The sequence below is a fragment of the Arachis hypogaea genome, chromosome 2 (genome assembly GCF_003086295.3).
Source record: "Arachis hypogaea cultivar Tifrunner chromosome 2, arahy.Tifrunner.gnm2.J5K5, whole genome shotgun sequence".
NCBI lineage: Eukaryota > Viridiplantae > Streptophyta > Magnoliopsida > Fabales > Fabaceae > Arachis > Arachis hypogaea.
This window is the reverse complement of record NC_092037.1, coordinates 58,867,055-58,885,123: the sequence shown is the minus strand read 5'-3', so window position 1 is coordinate 58,885,123 and position 18,069 is coordinate 58,867,055. Positions and strand designations below refer to the sequence as shown.

At 39.1% G+C, this 18,069-nt stretch overlaps 1 non-coding gene across 1 annotated transcript; it reads right to left on the bottom strand.

Annotated features, from left to right (window-relative positions):
* Positions 1-949: 949 nt before the first annotated feature.
* On the bottom strand, positions 950-1,057 carry LOC112762773 (small nucleolar RNA R71). The gene has a single exon (XR_003182761.1). It is a non-coding gene; the product is annotated as a small nucleolar RNA R71 (small nucleolar RNA).
* Positions 1,058-18,069: the final 17,012 nt, after the last annotated feature.

The following is an 18,069-nucleotide window of genomic DNA, read 5'->3' as shown; positions in this document are numbered from 1 at the left end:
ATCATATCTTTTCTTGTTAGCCAAGTCCTTGATTTTAAAAATCAAATCTTTTTTTAAATTGTTTTTCAAATCATATCTTTACAATCAAATCTTTTAAAACTATAACTTTTCAATCATATCTTTTTAATCACATCTTTTTCAAGATAGTTTTCATTTCATATCTTTTTTATTTCTAATTTCAAAATCTTTTTCAAAAATCACTTTATTTCTTTCCCAATCATATTTTTCGAAAATCATTCTTCAATTTTTCAAAATATTTTTAAAATCTTTTTAACTTATTTTTGAAAATTCTTCCCTTCTTCTCACATCCTAATTCTTCTACCTCCTCCTTCTATTCCTCTGACACCTCAAGGAATCTCTATACTGTGACATAGAGGATTCCATATTTTCTTGTTCTCTTCTCTTTCATATGAGCAGGAGCAAAGACAAAAGCATTCTTGTTGAGGCTGACCCTAAACTTGAAAGGACCTTGAAGCGAAAGCTAAGAAAAGCCAAAGCACAACTCTTTGTAGAGGACCTAACAGAAATCTTCAAAGAAGAAGACATGGCAGCCAAAAACAACAACAATGCCAACAATGCAAGGAAGGTGCTGGGTGACTTTACTGCACCTACTCCCAACTTCTATGGGAGAAGCATCTCTATCCCTGCCATTGGAGCAAACAACTTTGAGCTTAAGCCTCAATTAGTTTCTCTAATGCAACAAAATTGCAAGTTCCATGGACTTCCATTGGAAGATCCTCATCTGTTTTTAGTTGAGTTCTTGCAAATCTGTGACACTGTCAAGACCAATGGGGTTGACCCTGAGGTCTACAGACTTATGCTATTCCCTTTTGCTGTAAGAGACAGAGCCAGGATATGGTTGGACTCACAACCTAAAGAAAGCCTGAACTCTTGGGAAAAGCTAGTCAATGCCTTCTTGGCAAAGTTCTTTCCACCTCAAAAATTGAGTAAGCTTAGAGTGGAAGTCCAAACCTTCAGACAGAAGGAAGGTGAATCCCTCTATGAAGCTTGGGAAAGATACAAACAATTGATCAGAAAGTGTCCTTCTGACATGCTTTCTGAGTGGAGCATTATAGGTATCTTCTATGATGGTCTGTCTGAACTGTCCAAGATGTCATTGGATAGCTATGTTGGAGGATCTCTTCATCTGAAGAAGACGCCTGCAGAAGCTCAAGAACTCATTGAAATGGTTGCAAATAACCAATTCATGTACACTTCTGAAAGGAATCCTGTGAACAATGGGACGAATCAAAAGAAAGGAGTTCTTGAGATTGATACTCTAAATGCCATATTGGCTCAGAATAAAATATTGACTCAGCAAGTCAATATGATTTCTCAAAGTCTGTCTAGAATGCTAGATGCACCAGGCAGTACTAAGGACGCTTCATCTGAAGAAGAAGCTTATGATCCTGAGAACCCTTCAATGGAACAGGTGAATTACATGGGAGAACCCTATGGAAACACCTATAATCCTTTATGGAGAAATCATCCAAATCTCTCATGGAAGGATCAACAGAGACCTCAACAAGGTTTCAACAACAATAATGGTGGAAGAAACAGGTTTAGCAATGGCAAGCCTTTTCCATCATCTTCTCAGCAACAGACAGAGAATTCTAAGCAGAGCCACTCTAACTTAGCAACCATGGTCTCTGATCTAATCAAAATCACTCAAAGTTTCATGACTGAAACAAGGTCCTCCATTAGAAATTTGGAGGCACAGGTGGGTCAGCTGAGCAAGAAAGTCACTGAACTCCCTCCTAGCACTCTTCTAAGCAATACAGAAGAGAATCCAAAAAGAGAGTGCAAGGCCATCAACATGGCCAAACTTGGAGAGGAGAAAGAGGTAGTGAGCGCCACTGAGGAAGACCTCAATGGACGTCCACTGGCCTCCAATGAGTTCCCTAATGAGGAACCATGGGAATCTGAGGCTCACACTGAGACTATAGAGATTCCATTGGATTTACTTCTGCCATTCATGAGCTCTGATGAGTATTCGTCCTCTGAAGAGGACGAAGATGTCACTGAAGAGCAAGTTGCTAAGTACCTTGGAGCAATCATGAAGCTAAATGACAAGTTATTTGGTAATGAGACTTGGGAGGATGAACCCCCTTTGCTCACCAAAGAACTGGCTGACTTGTCTAGGCAGAAATTACCTCAAAAGAGACAGGACCTTGGGAAGTTCTCAATACCTTGTACAATAGGCACCATGACCTTCAAGAAGGCTCTGTGTGACCTAGGGTCAAGCATAAACCTCATGCCTCTCTCTGTAATGGAGAAGCTAGGGATCTTTGAGGTACAAGCTGCAAGAATCTCACTAGAGATGGCAGACAATTCAAGAAAACAAGCTTATGGACTTGTAGATGATGTTCTGGTAAAAATTGAAGACCATTACATCCCTGCTGATTTCATAGTCCTAGAGACTGGGAAGTGCATGGATGAATCCATCATCCTTGGCAGACCCTTCCTAGCCACAGCAAAGGCTGTGATTGATGTTGACAGAAGAGAATTGATCATTCAAGTGAATGAAGGATCCTTTTGTTTAAGGCTCAAGGATATCCCTCTGTAACCATGGAGAGGAAGCATGAAAAGCTTCTCTCAAAACAGAGTCAAACAGTCAAACTCTAAGTTTGGTGTTGGGAGGCCTCAACCAACTTCTAAGTTGTGTGTTGAACCCCCACATTCGAACTCTAAGTTTGGTATTAGGAGGTTCCAACATTGCTCTGAGTATCTGTGAGGCTCCATGAGAGCCCACTGTCAAGCTACTGACATTAAAGAAGCGCTTGTTGGGAGGCAACCCAATGTTATATTTATCTATTTTTCCTTTGTTATTTTATGTTTTTTGTAGGTTGATGATCATGGGAAGTCCCAAAATCAATTAAAAAAGCAAAAACTGAATGAAAAACAGAAAGAAAAAAGCACACCTTGGAGGAAAACTTGCTGGCGTTTAAACGCCAGTAAGGGCAGCAAATGGGCGTTTAACGCCCAGTCTGGCACCATTCTGGGTGTTTAACGCCAGAAAAGGGCACCAGACTGACGTTAAACGCCAGGAAGGGGCAAGAAGCTGGCGTTAAATGCCAAAAATGGGCACCAGCCCGGCGTTTAACGCCAGAATTGGCAGAAGGAGCATTTTTGCTCGCCACTTGGTGCAGGGATGAATTTTCCTTGACACCTCAGGATCTGTGGACCCCACAGGATCCCCACCTACCCCACCACTCTCTCTCTTCTTCACCCATTCACCAATCACCTCAACACCTCTTCCCCAAAAACCCCTCACCTATCAAATCCCACTATTCTCTTCACCACTCACATCCACCCTTCATAAAACCCCACCTACCTCACCATTCAAATTCAAACAACTTTCCCTCCCAACCCACCCTCACATGACCGAACCCTACCCCTCTCTCCACCCCTATATAAACCCATCTTCACCCCTTCATTTTCACACAACCCAAACACTACTTCTACCCCTTGGCCGAACCACAAAGCCACCTCCATCTCCTATATTTCTTCTTCTTCTACTCTCTTCTTTTTTCTTTTTCTCGAGGACGAGCAAACCTTCTAAGTTTGGTGTGGTAAAAGCATTGCTTTTTGTTTTTCCATAACCATTTATGGCATCTAAGGCTGGAGAAACCTCTAGAAAGAGGAAAAGGAAGGCAAAAGCTTCCACCTCCGAGTCGTGGAAGATGGAGAGATTCATCTCAAGGGTGCATCAAGACCACTTCTATGAAGTTGTGGCCATGAAGAAGGTGATCCCCGAGGTCCCTTTCAAACTCAAAAAGAGTGAATATCTGGAGATCCGACATGAGATCCGAAGAAGAGGTTGGGAAGTTCTTACCAACCCCATTCAACAAGTCAGAATCTTAATGGTTCAAGAGTTCTATGCCAATGCATGGATCACCAAGAACCATGATCAAAGTGTGAATCCGAACCCAAAGAATTGGCTTACAATGGTTCGGGGGAAATGCTTAGATTTTAGTCCAGAAAATGTAAGGTTGGCATTCAACTTGCCCATGATGCAAGGAGATGAACACCCTTACACTAGAAGGGTCAACTTTGATCAAAGGTTGGACCAAGTCCTCATAGACATTTGTGAAGAGGGCGCTCAATGGAAGAGAGATTCAAGAGGGAAGCCGGTTCAACTGAAAAGGCATGACCTCAAGCCCGTGGCTAGGGGATGGTTGGAGTTTATCCAACACTCAATCATTCCCACTAGCAACCGGTCCGAAGTTACTATAGACCGGGCCATCATGATTCATAGCATCATGATTTGAGAGGAAATAGAAGTTCATGAGGTTATATCCCAAGAACTTTATAAGGTGGCGGACAAGTCCTCTACCTTGGCAAGGTTAGCCTTCCCTCATCTCATTTGTCACCTCTGTTATTCAGTCGGAATTGACATAGAGGGAGACATCCTCATTGATGAAGACAAGCCCATCACTAAGAAGAGGATGGAGCAAACAAGGGATCCCACTCACCATGAAATCCCTGAGATACCTCAAGGGATGCACTTTCCTCCACAAAACTATTGGGAGCAAATCAACACCTCCCTAGGAGAATTGAGTTCCAACATGGGACAACTAAGGGTGGAGCACCAAGAACATTCTATTCTCTTCCATGAAATTAGAGAAGATCAAAGAATCATGAGAGAGGAGCAACAAAGGCAAGGAAGAGACATTAAGGAGCTCAAGCACTCCATAAGATCTTCAAGAGGAAGAACAAGCCGCCATCACTAACGTGGACCCGTTCTTTAATCTCCTTGTTCTTTATTCTCCTGTTTTTCGAATTTTTATGCCTATGTTTATCTATGTTTGTGTCTTATGATCATTAGTGTCTTAGTGTCTATGCCTTAAAGTTATGAATGTCCTATGAATCCATCACCTTTCTTAAATGAAAAATGTTCTTAATTGAAAAAGAGAAGAATTGCATGAATTTTGAATTTTATAACAGATTAATTATTTTGATGTGGTGGCAATACTTTAACTTCTGAATGTATGCTTGAACAGTGCATATGTCTTTTGAATTTGTTGTTCATGAATGTGGGCTCTTGAAAGAATGATGAAAAAGGAGACATGTTACTGAGGATCTGAAAAATCATAAAAATGATTCTTGAAGCAAGAAAAAGCATTGAATTCAAAAAAAACGAAAAAAAAAAGAAAAAGAAAAAAATAAAGTTGTGATCCAAGGCAAAAAGAGTGTGCTTAAGAACCCTGGACACCTCTAATTGGGGACTCTAGCAAAGCTGAGTCACAATCTGAAAAGGTTCACCCAGTTATATGTCTGTGGCATGTATGTATCCGGTGGTAATACTGGAAGACAGAGTGCTTTGGGCCACGGCCAAGACTCATAAAGTAGCTATGTTCAAGAATCATTGATGAGAGAACTTTTGCGTTGTCTAGAAATTTGCGGATAAATCCTCGTTGCAAGTATAGTTTCTAAATCTTCAAAAGTCCTTTCATACAAACGTTTTGGTTGTCACAAGTAACAAACCCCCTTGAAATTGATAACCGAGTATTCAAACCTCGGGTCGTCTTCTCAAGGAATTGCAGGGAGGTATGTTCTTATTATTGGTTATGAGTTTGTAAATTAGGGGTTTTAGAAATTAGGGAGCTGTATGTTGCATAAGAAAAAATAAAATAAATAAATAACTATAAAATAAACTCTTGGCAATGTATGAAAATAGGAAGTCCTATCCTGGTTATCCTTATCAATTGTAAAGAGAATTGGATTCCTCTCCCACTTTGTTAACCTCTAACTATGAAGGTAAGTTAGGTGGATGAATTAATTCTGATTCCTCAGGTCCTAGTCTTTCCTTGGGAAAGACTAGAGTTATTGGAACTTGAATTAATTCTTGAAGAATTCCAATTTTCAATCAACAATGAGTTTGATAACTCAAGGGTCACCAATTATTTAACCAAAGCCGAAAGGGAAAAATAAATCTAAATTGAATTGAAAGCAATCTTAAATAGAATAAAACAATCATAATCTGAAATACCTCAAAATGCATTAATAAAAGAAATCAATTCTAACATGAAGTTCGTAAACCAACATTAACAAACTGAAATAAAATAATAGAATAAATAAAGAACCCAGGATTGAGAGCCACTCCTAAAACTAAGAGAAACCCTAAATCCTAATACTAAGAGAGAGGAGAGAACCTCTCTCTCTAAAAACTACATCTAAAACATGAAAAGTGAATTATGAGAGCCTCCTCATGAATGAATGGATTCCCCCACTTTATTGCCTCTAATCTGTATTTTCTGGGCCACAAACTGGGTTAAAAACAGCCCAGAAATCGCCCCCAACGTATTCTGGTACATACAGGTCGCGGAAAAGTGACGCGGCCGCATGGCTCACGCGGCCGCGCAGGTTGTGTTCCTGCCAGGTCACGCGTCCGCGTGACCCACGCGTTCGCGTCGCCTGGCGTTGGGGGCAGCTATAGCAAATTATATATCAAATCGAAGCCCCGGACGTTAGTTTTTCAACGTAACTGGAACCACATCGTTTGGACCTATGTAGCTAAAGTTATAGCCGTTTGAGTGCAAAGAGGTCAGGCTGGACAATTTAGCAATTTCTCCAACTTCTTGTATTCCTTCCACTTTTGCATGCTTCCTTTCCATCCTCTGAGCCATTCCTGCCCTGTAATCTCTGAGATCACTTAACACACATATCAAGGCATCTAATGGTAATAAGAGAGGATTAATAATAAGCAAATATAAGATCAAAGAAGCACGTTTTCAATCATAGTACAAAATCAGGAAGGAAATATAAAACTATGCAAATATTATGAATAAAAAGAGTTGATAAAATCCACTCAATTGAGCACAAGATAAACCATAAAATAGTGGTTTATCAACCTCCCCACACTTAAACACTAGCATGTCTTCATGCTAAGCTCAAGAGAAACTATAAAGATGAAGAGGAATGGTAGATTAATATGAAATGCAATCCTATCTATATGAATGCAACTACATGCAGAATGTTTCTACCTACTTGGTTAAAAATAAATAAATCTTTCAAGAACATATATGAACTGGATTTCACTGATTCAAATCATAAAAATGAAGTAAAAGTAAACTTGTAGAAGAAAATAGCTCATGAAAGCCGGGAACAAAGAATCGAGCATCGAACCCTCATTGGAAGTGTATACACTCTAATCATTCAAGTATTTAAGGTTCGACTCTCTCAATTCTCTACTAACCTTGCTTTCTAAGGCTTGCTCTTCATCTAACAATCAACAAAAATTTAATGCATAAATACACATATCAAGAGGTCTTTTAAGGGTTGTAATGGGGTTAGGGTCAAGGTAGGATTGTATTTGGCCAAGTGGACTAAAAATCTTAATCCTTAATTAACTTAAACTTTTCTACCTAACTTAGACAATCCATGTAATCATAATACAACATCTAACCATCCATTAACTATGTTTTCCACATATTCATACATTCTAATTTCAAGTACAACTCATATGCATTGCTTTCACCACTCACTTTGGGGCATTTTGTCCCCTTTTATTTGCTCTTTTTCTTTTCTTTTTCTTTTATTTTTCTCTTATTTTTCTCTCTTTTTTTTATATTATTTTTCTTTTGTTTTTCTCAATACATATGATTAAATTATTGAATGCATAAATATGTCCTAAACATTTCTTTCATATTTTCAGAAATTTCTAACATACTCAATTCTCAAACCAAATGTTTCCAAACACAATTTTTCCACACTTAAATCATAAGCACTTTCACTAGTCTAAGCTAACCAAGGATTCAAATTAAGGACATTATTGTTTTTCGCTTAGAGTTGATGATGTGCTAAAATAAAGAACAAATGGGTATAATAGGCTCAAAATTGGTTTGCAAGGGATAATGAAAGGTAAGGCCATATGGGTATGTGAGTTCAGTGAAACAAAGGCCTCAATCATGTAAGTGCATGTATACATCAAATAATGGAAATATAGAATTAAGCAAGAGAAAGATCACAATTTTAGAGAGAAAAACACACATCAAAAATAAATTATTGGTTGATAAAATGCAACCAATCAATTAGGCTAAAAAATCTTACAGGTTTTGTGTGTTCGAGCTCTAAACCATGTTCCAATATAATATTTCTTCAAACAAGTGTAACAAAAAATTTTATTCAAATTAGTGAAATACTTTAAAAGGTTTCTTGGATAAGAAAATATTACTTCAACCAAGTGGTAAAATATGCAAAAAATCAAACAAATATGCAATCAATTATGCAAATGCAACAATGAACAAACAAATAAAATAAAAAATTTTTGGTGTTGAGTCAAGAAATAACTAACCCATGGAGATCGGTATCGACCTCCCCACACTTAAAGATTGCACTATCCTCGGTGCATGCTGAGATGTGCAAGTGGATGGGGGTTGTGGTTTCTCAGCTGAGCTCTTTTTGTTCTTTTCCTTGCCGGCCGTTTGGGAGTAGCTTTCTCCTTTCCTTCCTTGGTGGCCATCCTGAAGAAGGGAAGAGAAAGTAAATTAAATTCAAATAGATATATAGCAAGGAAGAGAACAGAAGAGTGGTGATGGATTCATATTAGGATGTAATTGACATTAACACATGCTCGCGAGTACATGTGAAAAGCCATCAATTGAAAATAGCTAGAGCATATAAGGACAAGTGAATGCAAGGTGTTTATTGGCATGCCGGCAAAGGGCATGAGTAGCATAGACCAAGCATCACTTGTAATAAATCACCATGTTTGTATTGACAATTATATTCAATTAATAAAATAGTAAAGGGAGTTTATGAAAAGCAAGCATTGAATAGTATAAAGTATAATAGAGAAGTGCATAATGCCATATGGGCTTTTTCACAAACACATAGCATGTATGGTAAATAAGCTATTGAAAGTATTAAATTGAACATGCAAGCAACCCTCAAAAAGTAATATATAATTGTCAAACAATTTCATAATAATTTACAAGAAAATAATTTCCCAATTAAATTTTTAACACCAAAATAACAAATTTAGAAAAGAAAATAAAAATATGCACAAAATAAAAAAATACAATGAATGAAAGTATGCAAATAAATTAAATAAAATAGAATGGAAGTGAGAGAAAATAAGAAAGGAAGAAGAAAGAAATAAGAAAAGATAAGAAGAATAAGGATTCGGAGAAGAAAAGATAAGAAAATTGGCACTAATCTGGAGAGGTTGTGCGACGCTGGCGATGCGGTTGGGTGGTGCGCAATAAGTTGAGGCGACGCAGATGCGTGGGGCACGCGATCGCGTGACTTGATTTGTGCTAGTGGCGCGAGTGCAGCCTCGCGGTCGCACAACTCTCTGTTCAAAACTTAGTATTGCCAAAATCCAGGGTGACGCGGTCGCGTGGTCGAAGCGATCGCGTGGGTGGTTTTTTCTTAAAATGACGCGGCCGCGTGGGGCACGCGGTCGCGTGGTAGGGCTTGGGCTTCCAGCATGAGTCCAGCCCAATTCCAGCTCAACTTTTGGCCATACACCTTGTTACGTCGAAATACAGGGCCACGCGGTCGCGTGGTGACGCGGACGCGTGGGGAAGCCATTTTGCAAATGACGCGGCCGCATCAGCGATGCAGTCGCGTGGGACGATTTGTGCCCTTGGCACGCCTCCAGCCCTGCTCCTGCGTAACTCTCTGTTCAATTTCTTTTCCTCCTAACGCACATACGACGCGGACGCGTCGCGTGCGTAAATCCCTTTTTTTTTGAAAAATGAAGAATGCAGTGTTAATATGAATGTGACGCAAAACTCCAGGTTCAATATAATAAAATAAAATAAAACTAGAAAACAAATAAAACTAAATAAAAATGAAAAATGAACGATCGTACCATGGTGGGTTGTCTCCCACCTAGCACTTTTAGTTAAAGTCCTTAAGTTGGACATTTGGTGAGCTTCCTGTTATGGTGGCTTGTGCTTGAACTCATCCAGGAATCTCCACCAATGTTTGTAATTCCAGTGTCCTCCGGGATCCCAAACTAAGCATGTAAAGCCCTTAAGAAGCTTCAAACAGATTCTTAGGCTCCCGGGGTGACAAATGCCAGAACAGATTCCAGGATCCCAAACTTTACTTTTACACCCGTTTTTGTCTCGATCTGCATTTTTCCAGCCGGGTGAAAGGTGATCTGAATTCTCACTGCAGCGACCAAACAGCTTCCTAGACCCATTCAGTTGAGCTTTATACCAACCTTTGCGTTTAAACTTAAAGCTTCCAACCATGATGAACCTTGCAGGACAATTCTTACCACTGACCATCTTCCTCTTACTCTTGATGCCACAAAGAGCTCTAAGTTGACCATCCGTCTCCAGTAGCCCATATTCAAGTGGGATTAGAAAGCTAAGGGATATGAATTTTACCCACTTGAATGTTGTGAAGGATGATGGCAACTTAGGGGGAGGTAATTTTAATGAAATTGCAAGCTCCACTCCCTTGTGCTCCTCTCTGATAATTACCACCTCTTTGCAAGCTTCTTCAATTTCAACCTCTTCCTCTTGGTAGCTCTTTTTCAATTTAATCTCCTCTTCATTGCTTTCCAAGGGCATGGTAGGTTGTGCTTCTTCTTCTTGAATCTCCATCTCTTGATCAACCTCTTCCAAGTCTTCAACTATGATATGCTTTGGAGGTTGTACACCCTCCTTAGCATCAATTTCAACTGTCTTGGAAGGAGGCTCTATGTCTTGACTTTCCCATGGAGGTTCTGCATCTCCTAAGTCTTCAACCACTTCTTCTTCTTCTTGAACAATGACAACGTATTCTACTTGTTCTAGTACGAATTCATTCTCTGTCTTGTCCACTGGGGTTTCTGGTATCTCCGTCATGCTACGCTCTTCGTTAGACTGTCCACATGGAGCTGTGGTTGATCCTTGTATATTTGAGCACCTAGAAGCCCATTGAATTAATGCTTGCTCCAGTTGTTGAACGGTTGTTTAAAATTTAATTACTGTTTCTTTGAAACGATCCTTTGTCTCTTGATGTACTCGACTTTCATAAGTAGGATCATAGTGCTCTTGGATTGATAGATATGGAGATGATGAATATTGAAGTGGTGGTTCTTGGGAGTAATTGGGTTGGAATTGGGGTGGTTCTATATATGGTTCATATGGCTCATAAGGTGGTTGGTATGGTGGTTGAGGGTTAGGGTCATATGGAGGTGAATGGCGGAAAGGAGCTTGTGAGTTTGGTGGTCCAAAGTTATGTTGAGGAAAGGGTTCATAGGCATATGGTGGTGGTTGTTGATAGTCCATTGGAGGTGGTTGTTGCCATGAGGATTGATCAAGTCCTTGTGGCTCCTCCCATCTTTGATTGTTCCAACCTTGATGCCTGTTCTCATTGTAATTTCTTCTTCCTGCAACATTATTGTAACCAGACTCATAGCCAAAGGGGTGAGAGTTCATGATAGCAAATAAAAAAAATTAAAAACAAAAATAAAAACAAATTGAAATTAAAAGGTTATTTAAATTTTGAATTTGAAAATTAAATTTTGAAATTTGAATTTTAAATTTTGAAATTTGAATTTTTAATTTTTGAAATTTGAATTTTTTTTGAAATTTGAAAATTGAAAATTTTTAAATTTGATTTTTGAAATAAGATAAGATAAGATAAAAATTTTAAAATAAAAATCAATAACCTCTTAATTTACGAAAAAGAAAATATAAATAAAAAATAAAAATAAATCAAAAAGCAAATATTTATAATAACCAATAATAAGGCACACGTTTGCAATTCCCCGGTAACGGCGCCATTTTGATGAGAGAACTTTTGCGTGGTCTAGAAATTTGCGGATAAATCCTCGTTGCAAGTATAGTTTCTAAATCTTCAAAAGTCCTTTCATACAAACGTTTTGGTTGTCACAAGTAACAAACCCCCTTGAAATTGATAACCGAGTATTCAAACCTCAGGTCGTCTTCTCAAGGAATTGCAGGGAGGTATGTTCTTATTATTGGTTATGAGTTTGTAAATTAGGGGTTTTAGAAATTAGGGAGCAGTATGTTGCATAAGAAGAAATAAAATAAATAAATAACTATAAAATAAACTCCTGGCAAGGTATGAAAACAGGAAGTTCTATCCTGGTTATCCTTATCAATTGTAAAGAGAATTGGATTCCTCTCCCACTTTGTTAACCTCTAACTATGAAGGTAAGTTAGGTGGATGAATTAATTCTGATTCCTCAGGTCCTAGTCTTTCCTTGGAAAAGACTAGAGTTATTGGAACTTGAATTAATTCTTGAAGAATTCCAATTTTCAATCAACAATGAGTTTGATAACTCAAGGGTCACCAATTATTTAACCAAAGCCGAAAGAGAAAAATAAATCTAAATTGAATTGAAAGCAATCTTAGACAGAATAAAACAATCATAATCTGAAATACCTCAAAATGCATTAATAAAAGAAATCAATTCTAACATGAAGTTCGTAAACCAACATTAACAAACTGAAATAAAATAATAGAATAAATAAAGAACCCGGGATTGAGAGCCACTCCTAAAACTAAGAGAAATCCTAAATCCTAATACTAAGAGAGAGGAGAGAACATCTCTCTCTAAAAACTACATCTAAAACATGAAAAGTGAATTATGAGAGCCTCCTCATGAATGAATGGATTCCCCCACTTTATAGCCTCTAATCTATGTTTTTTGGGCCGCAAACTGAGTTAAAAACAGCCCAGAAATCGCCCCCAGCGTATTCTGGTACGTACAGGTCGCGGAAAAGTGACGCGGCCGCATGCCTCACGCGGCCGCGCGGGTTGTGTTCCTTCCAGGTCACGCGTCCGCGTGACCCACGCGTTCGCGTCGCCTGGCGTTGGGGCAGCTATGGCAAATTATATATCAAATCGAAGCCCCGGACGTTAGCTTTCCAACGCAACTAAAACCGCATCGTTTGGTCCTCTGTAGCTAAAGTTATAGCCGTTTGAGTGCAAAGAGGTCAGGCTGGACAGCTTAGCAATTTCTCCAACTTCTTGTATTCCTTCCACTTTTGCATGCTTCCTTTCCATCCTCTGAGCCATTCCTGCCCTGTAATCTCTGAGATCACTTAACACACATATCAAGGCATCTAATGGTAATAAGAGAGGATTAATAATAAGCAAATATAAGATCAAAGAAGCACGTTTTCAATCATAGTACAAAATCAGGAAGGAAATATAAAACTATGCAAATATTATGAATAAGTGGGTAAAGAGTTGATAAAATTCACTCAATTGAGCACAAGATAAACCATAAAATAGTGGTTTATCAATCATCATACTTAACTAGGAGAATCAATAACACTATCTGGATTTTGAGTTCCTATAGAAGCCCATCATTCTGAATTTCAAAGGATAAAGTGAGATGCCAAAACTGTTCAGAGGCAAAAAGCTAAAAGCCCCGCTCATCTAATTAATACTGATCTTCATAGATGTTTTTGGAATTCATTGCATATTCTCTTCTTTTTATCTTATTTGATCTTCAGTTGCTTGAGGACAAGCAACAATTTAAGTTTGGTGTTGTGATGAGCGAATAATTTATACGCTTTTTGGCATTGTTTTTAGTATGTTTTAAGTATGTTTTAGTTAGTTTTTATTATATTTTTATTAGTTTTTAGTTAAAGTTCACTTTTCTGGACTTTACTATGAGTTTGTGTGTTTTTCTGTGATTTCAGGTATTTTCTGGCTGAAATTGAGGGACCTGAGCAAAAATCTGATTCAGAGGCTGAAAAGAACTGCAGATGCTGTTGAATTCTGACCTCTCTGCACTCGAAGTGGATTTTCTGGAGCTACAGAAGCCCAATTGGCGCATTCTCAACTGCGTTGGAAAGTAGACATCCTGGGCTTTCTAGCAATGTATAATAGTTTATACTTTGCCCGAGATTTGATGGCCCAAACAGGCGTTCCACGTCAGCTCAAGAATTCTGGCGTAAAACGCCAGAACTGGCACAAGAATGGGAGTTAAACGCCCAAACTGGCACAAAAGCTGACGTTTAACTCCAAGAAGAGTATCTACATGAAAATGCTTCAATGCTAAGCCCAAGCACACACCAAGTGGGCCCGGAAGTGGATTTTTATGTAATTTACTCATCTTTGTAAACCCTAGGCTATTAGTTCTCTCGGCCATGCCTAGACCTTGTTCTTATGTATTTTCAATGGTGGAGTTTCTACACACCATAGATTAAGGTGTGGAGCTCTGTTGTACCTCAAGTATTAATGCAATTACTATTGTTCTTCCATTCAATTCAGCTTATTCTTGTTCTAAGATATCACTTGTTCCTCAACTTGATGAATGTGATGATCCGTGACACTCATCATCATTCTCACCTATGAACGTGTGCCTGACAACTACCTCCGTTCTACCTTAGATTGAGTGGATATCTCTTGAGTTCCTTAATCAGAATCTTCGTGGTATAAGCTAGAATTGATGGCGGCATTCAAGAGAATCCGGAAGGTCTAAACCTTGTCTGTGGTATTCTGAGTAGGATTCAAGGATTGAATGAATGTAACGAGCTTCAAACTCGCGATTGTGGGGCGTTAGTGACAGACGCAAAAGAATCACTGGATTCTATTCCGACATAATCGAGAACCGAAAGCTGAATAGCCGTGCTGTGACAGAGCGCGTTGAACATTTTCACTGAGAGGACGAGACTGTAGCCATTGACAACGGTGATGCCCAACATACAGCTTGCCATGAAAAGGAGTAAGAAGGATTGGATGAAGACAGTAGGAAAGCAGAGAGACGGAAGGGACAAAGCATCTCCATACGCTTATCTGAAATTCTCACCACTGAATTACATAAGTATCTCTATCTTTATTTTATGTTTTATGTTATCCTCCATAACCATTTGAGTCTGCCTGACTGAGATTTACAAGATGACCATAGCTTGCTTTATACCAACAATCTCCATGGGATCGACCCTTACTCGCGTAATGTTTATTACTTGGACGACCCAGTGCACTTGCTGGTTAGTTGTGCGAAGTTGTGATAAAGAGTTGAGATTGCAATTGAGCGTACCATGTTGATGGCGCCATTGATGATCATAATTTCGTGCACCACTCACGATTGCTCGTGGTGATCCAAAGCGACAAATAATGTGGTTTCTCACAAAGGAAACAACAGTGTTAGCATCATCAGTACGGGTAGGAATTGCTTCCACCCATTTAGAAACATAATCTACAGCTAACAGTATATAGAGGTGGCCTTTAGAATTTAGAAATGGACCCATGAAGTTAATGCCCCAAACATAAAAAATTTCAGAGAAAAGCATAATTTGTTGAGGCATTTCATCCCTCTGGGATAAATTACCAAACTTTTGGCATGGGGGACAAGATTTACAAAATTCAGCAGCGTCTTTAAAAAGAGTGGGCCACCAGAATCCACAGTCTAAGATTTTTCTAGCTGTTCTTTGAGGGCCAAAATGTCCTCCACTCTCAGATGAGTGACAGGCCTCTAAAATGGACTGGAATTCTGATTGTGGCACACACCTTCTAATTACCTGGTCAGCACCACATCTCTATAAATATGGGTCATCTCATATATAATATTTAGACTCACTTTTCAGCTTGTCTCTTTGATGCTTAGTAAAGTTTAGAGGAAAAGTACGGCTAACTAGATAATTAGCTACAGGTGCATACCAAGGGATTACCTCAGATACTGCTTGTAGGTTATCAAATGGAAAATTATCAGCTATAGGAGTGGAGTCATCTTTAATGTGCTCAAGGCGACTCAAGTGGTCTGCCACTAGATTCTGGTTACCACTCCTATCCTTTATTTCTAAATCAAATTCTTGTAGTAGCAGTATCCAACGTATAAGCCTTGGTTTGGATTCCTTTTTAGCTAATAAATACTTTAGAGTTGCGTGGTCTGAGTACACTACTACCTTCGTACCAAGTAAATAGGCTCGGAATTTATCCAGAGTAAAAACAATAGCAAGAAGCTCTTTCTCAGTAGTAGTGTAATTGGACTGAGCGGCATCTAAAGTTTTAGACGCATAAGCAATAACAAAAGGATCTTTACTTTCACGCTGAGCCAGCGCTGCTCCTACTGCATGGTTGGAAGCATCGCACATGATTTCAAATGGTTGGCTTCAGTCCGGTCCTCTCACAATTGGAGCTTGAGTCAGGGCGATTTTTAGTTTATCAAATGCTTGTTTGCAATCCTCACTGAACTCGAATTCAATATCCTTCTGCAGTAGTCTGGATAGGGGAAGTGCTACCTTACTAAAGTCCTTAATGAATCTTCGGTAAAAACCTGCATGTCCAAGGTACGAATGGACTTCGTCACAGAGGAGGGGTAAGGCAAACTGGAAATAACATCCACTTTTGCTGGATCTACAGAAATGCCAGTATTAGACACAATATGTCCTAGTACAATACCTTGTTTAACCATAAAATGACATTTTTCAAAATTTAATACAAGATTTGTACTGACACATCTATCTAATACTCTAGATAGACTATCTAAGCAAAGGCTAAAAGAATCACCATAAACGCTGAAATCATCCATAAAAACTTCCATACAGTCCTCAATAAGATCAGAGAAAAGACTCATCATGCACTTTTGGAAAGTAGCTGGTGCATTGCACAGGCCAAAGGGCATTCTCTTGTAAGCATAAGTCCCAAAAGGACAGGTAAAAGTAGTTTTTTCCTGATCCTCAGGAGCTATATGAATCTGGAAATATCCTGTATAACCATCTAAAAAGCAGTAATGTGATTTACCTGACAGGCGATCCAGCATTTGATCAATGAATGGAAGAGGGTAGTGATCCTTACGAGTGGCTTGGTTGAGACGCCGGTAATCAATGCAGATCCTCCAGGCGTTCTGTACTCTGGTTGCTATGAGCTCTCCATGATCATTCTTCACTGTAGTGACTCCAGACTTCTTGGGTACTACTTGGACTGGGCTCACCCATTCACTGTCTGAGATGGGGTAGATAATATCTGCCTCTAATAGTCTGGTCACTTCCTTCTTGATAACCTCTAAGATAGTGGGGTTCAGTCTTCTCTGGGGTTGACGAACGGGTCTTGCTCCTTCTTCTAAAAAGATTCTGTGCTCACAAACTTGAGGGTTAATGCCTACTATGTCTGCCAAACTCCACCCAATTGCTTTCTTGTGCCTCCTCAGCACACTAAGTAACTGCTCTTCTTGTTCAGAAGTGAGGTCCCGTGCAATGATAACTGAAAATTTCTGCTTGTCCTCGAGGTAAGCATATTTTAGGTGTGGAGGGAAGGGTTTCAATTCTAACTTCTGTTCATGGTCAAGCTCGGAATTATTTGGAGCTGGTGGCAGTGGTAGAGTACTGTCATTATCCTCTGAGAATGTCCCCACACTTGGACCTTGTCCTATGTACTTCTCTTCAAACTCCTCCAGGTGAACTTCAGCTATGATTTCATCTATGATGTCACACCGGAGGATAGAGTGATCTTCTGGAGGGTACTTCATAACTCCATTCAGATTGAAGCTAACTACTCGGTCGTCTATGTCAAAAAAGTATGTTCCTGAAAAAGCATCTAATTTGAACTTCGAGGTCTTCAAGAAAGGTCTCCTGAGTAGGATTGATGATGGCTTCTCTGAGTCATATTGGGGCATCTCCAGGATGTAAAAATCAATGGGGAAAGTGAGACCTTTAATACCCACTAATACATCTTTAGCAACTACAGCCACTGTAATAATACTTTTATCTGCTAACACAAAATGAGCTGTCGACCTTTTTAAGGGAGGGAGCCTTAAAACATCATATACAGATAAAGGCATTATACTAACACATGCTCCTAAATCACACATGCAGTCAAAAAATATCACACCTCCAATGGTACAGTTAACCATGCATGGACCTGGATCACTACATTTTCAGGTATATTTCCCATTAAAGCAGATATAGAACTACCTAAAGGAATAGTTTCTAATTCATTAATCATGTCTTTATGTATGCATAAATCCTTTAGAAACTTTGCGTATTTAGGTACTTGTTGAATAACATCAAAAAGGGGAACAGTTACCTCAACCTTTTTGAATATTTCTACCATTTTGGGATCAGGTTCTAACTGCTTCTTGGGCTTCCTTGCAAGTTGTGGAAATGGAATAGGAGTGGGGTGTTCTGCAATGTCTGCGCCCTT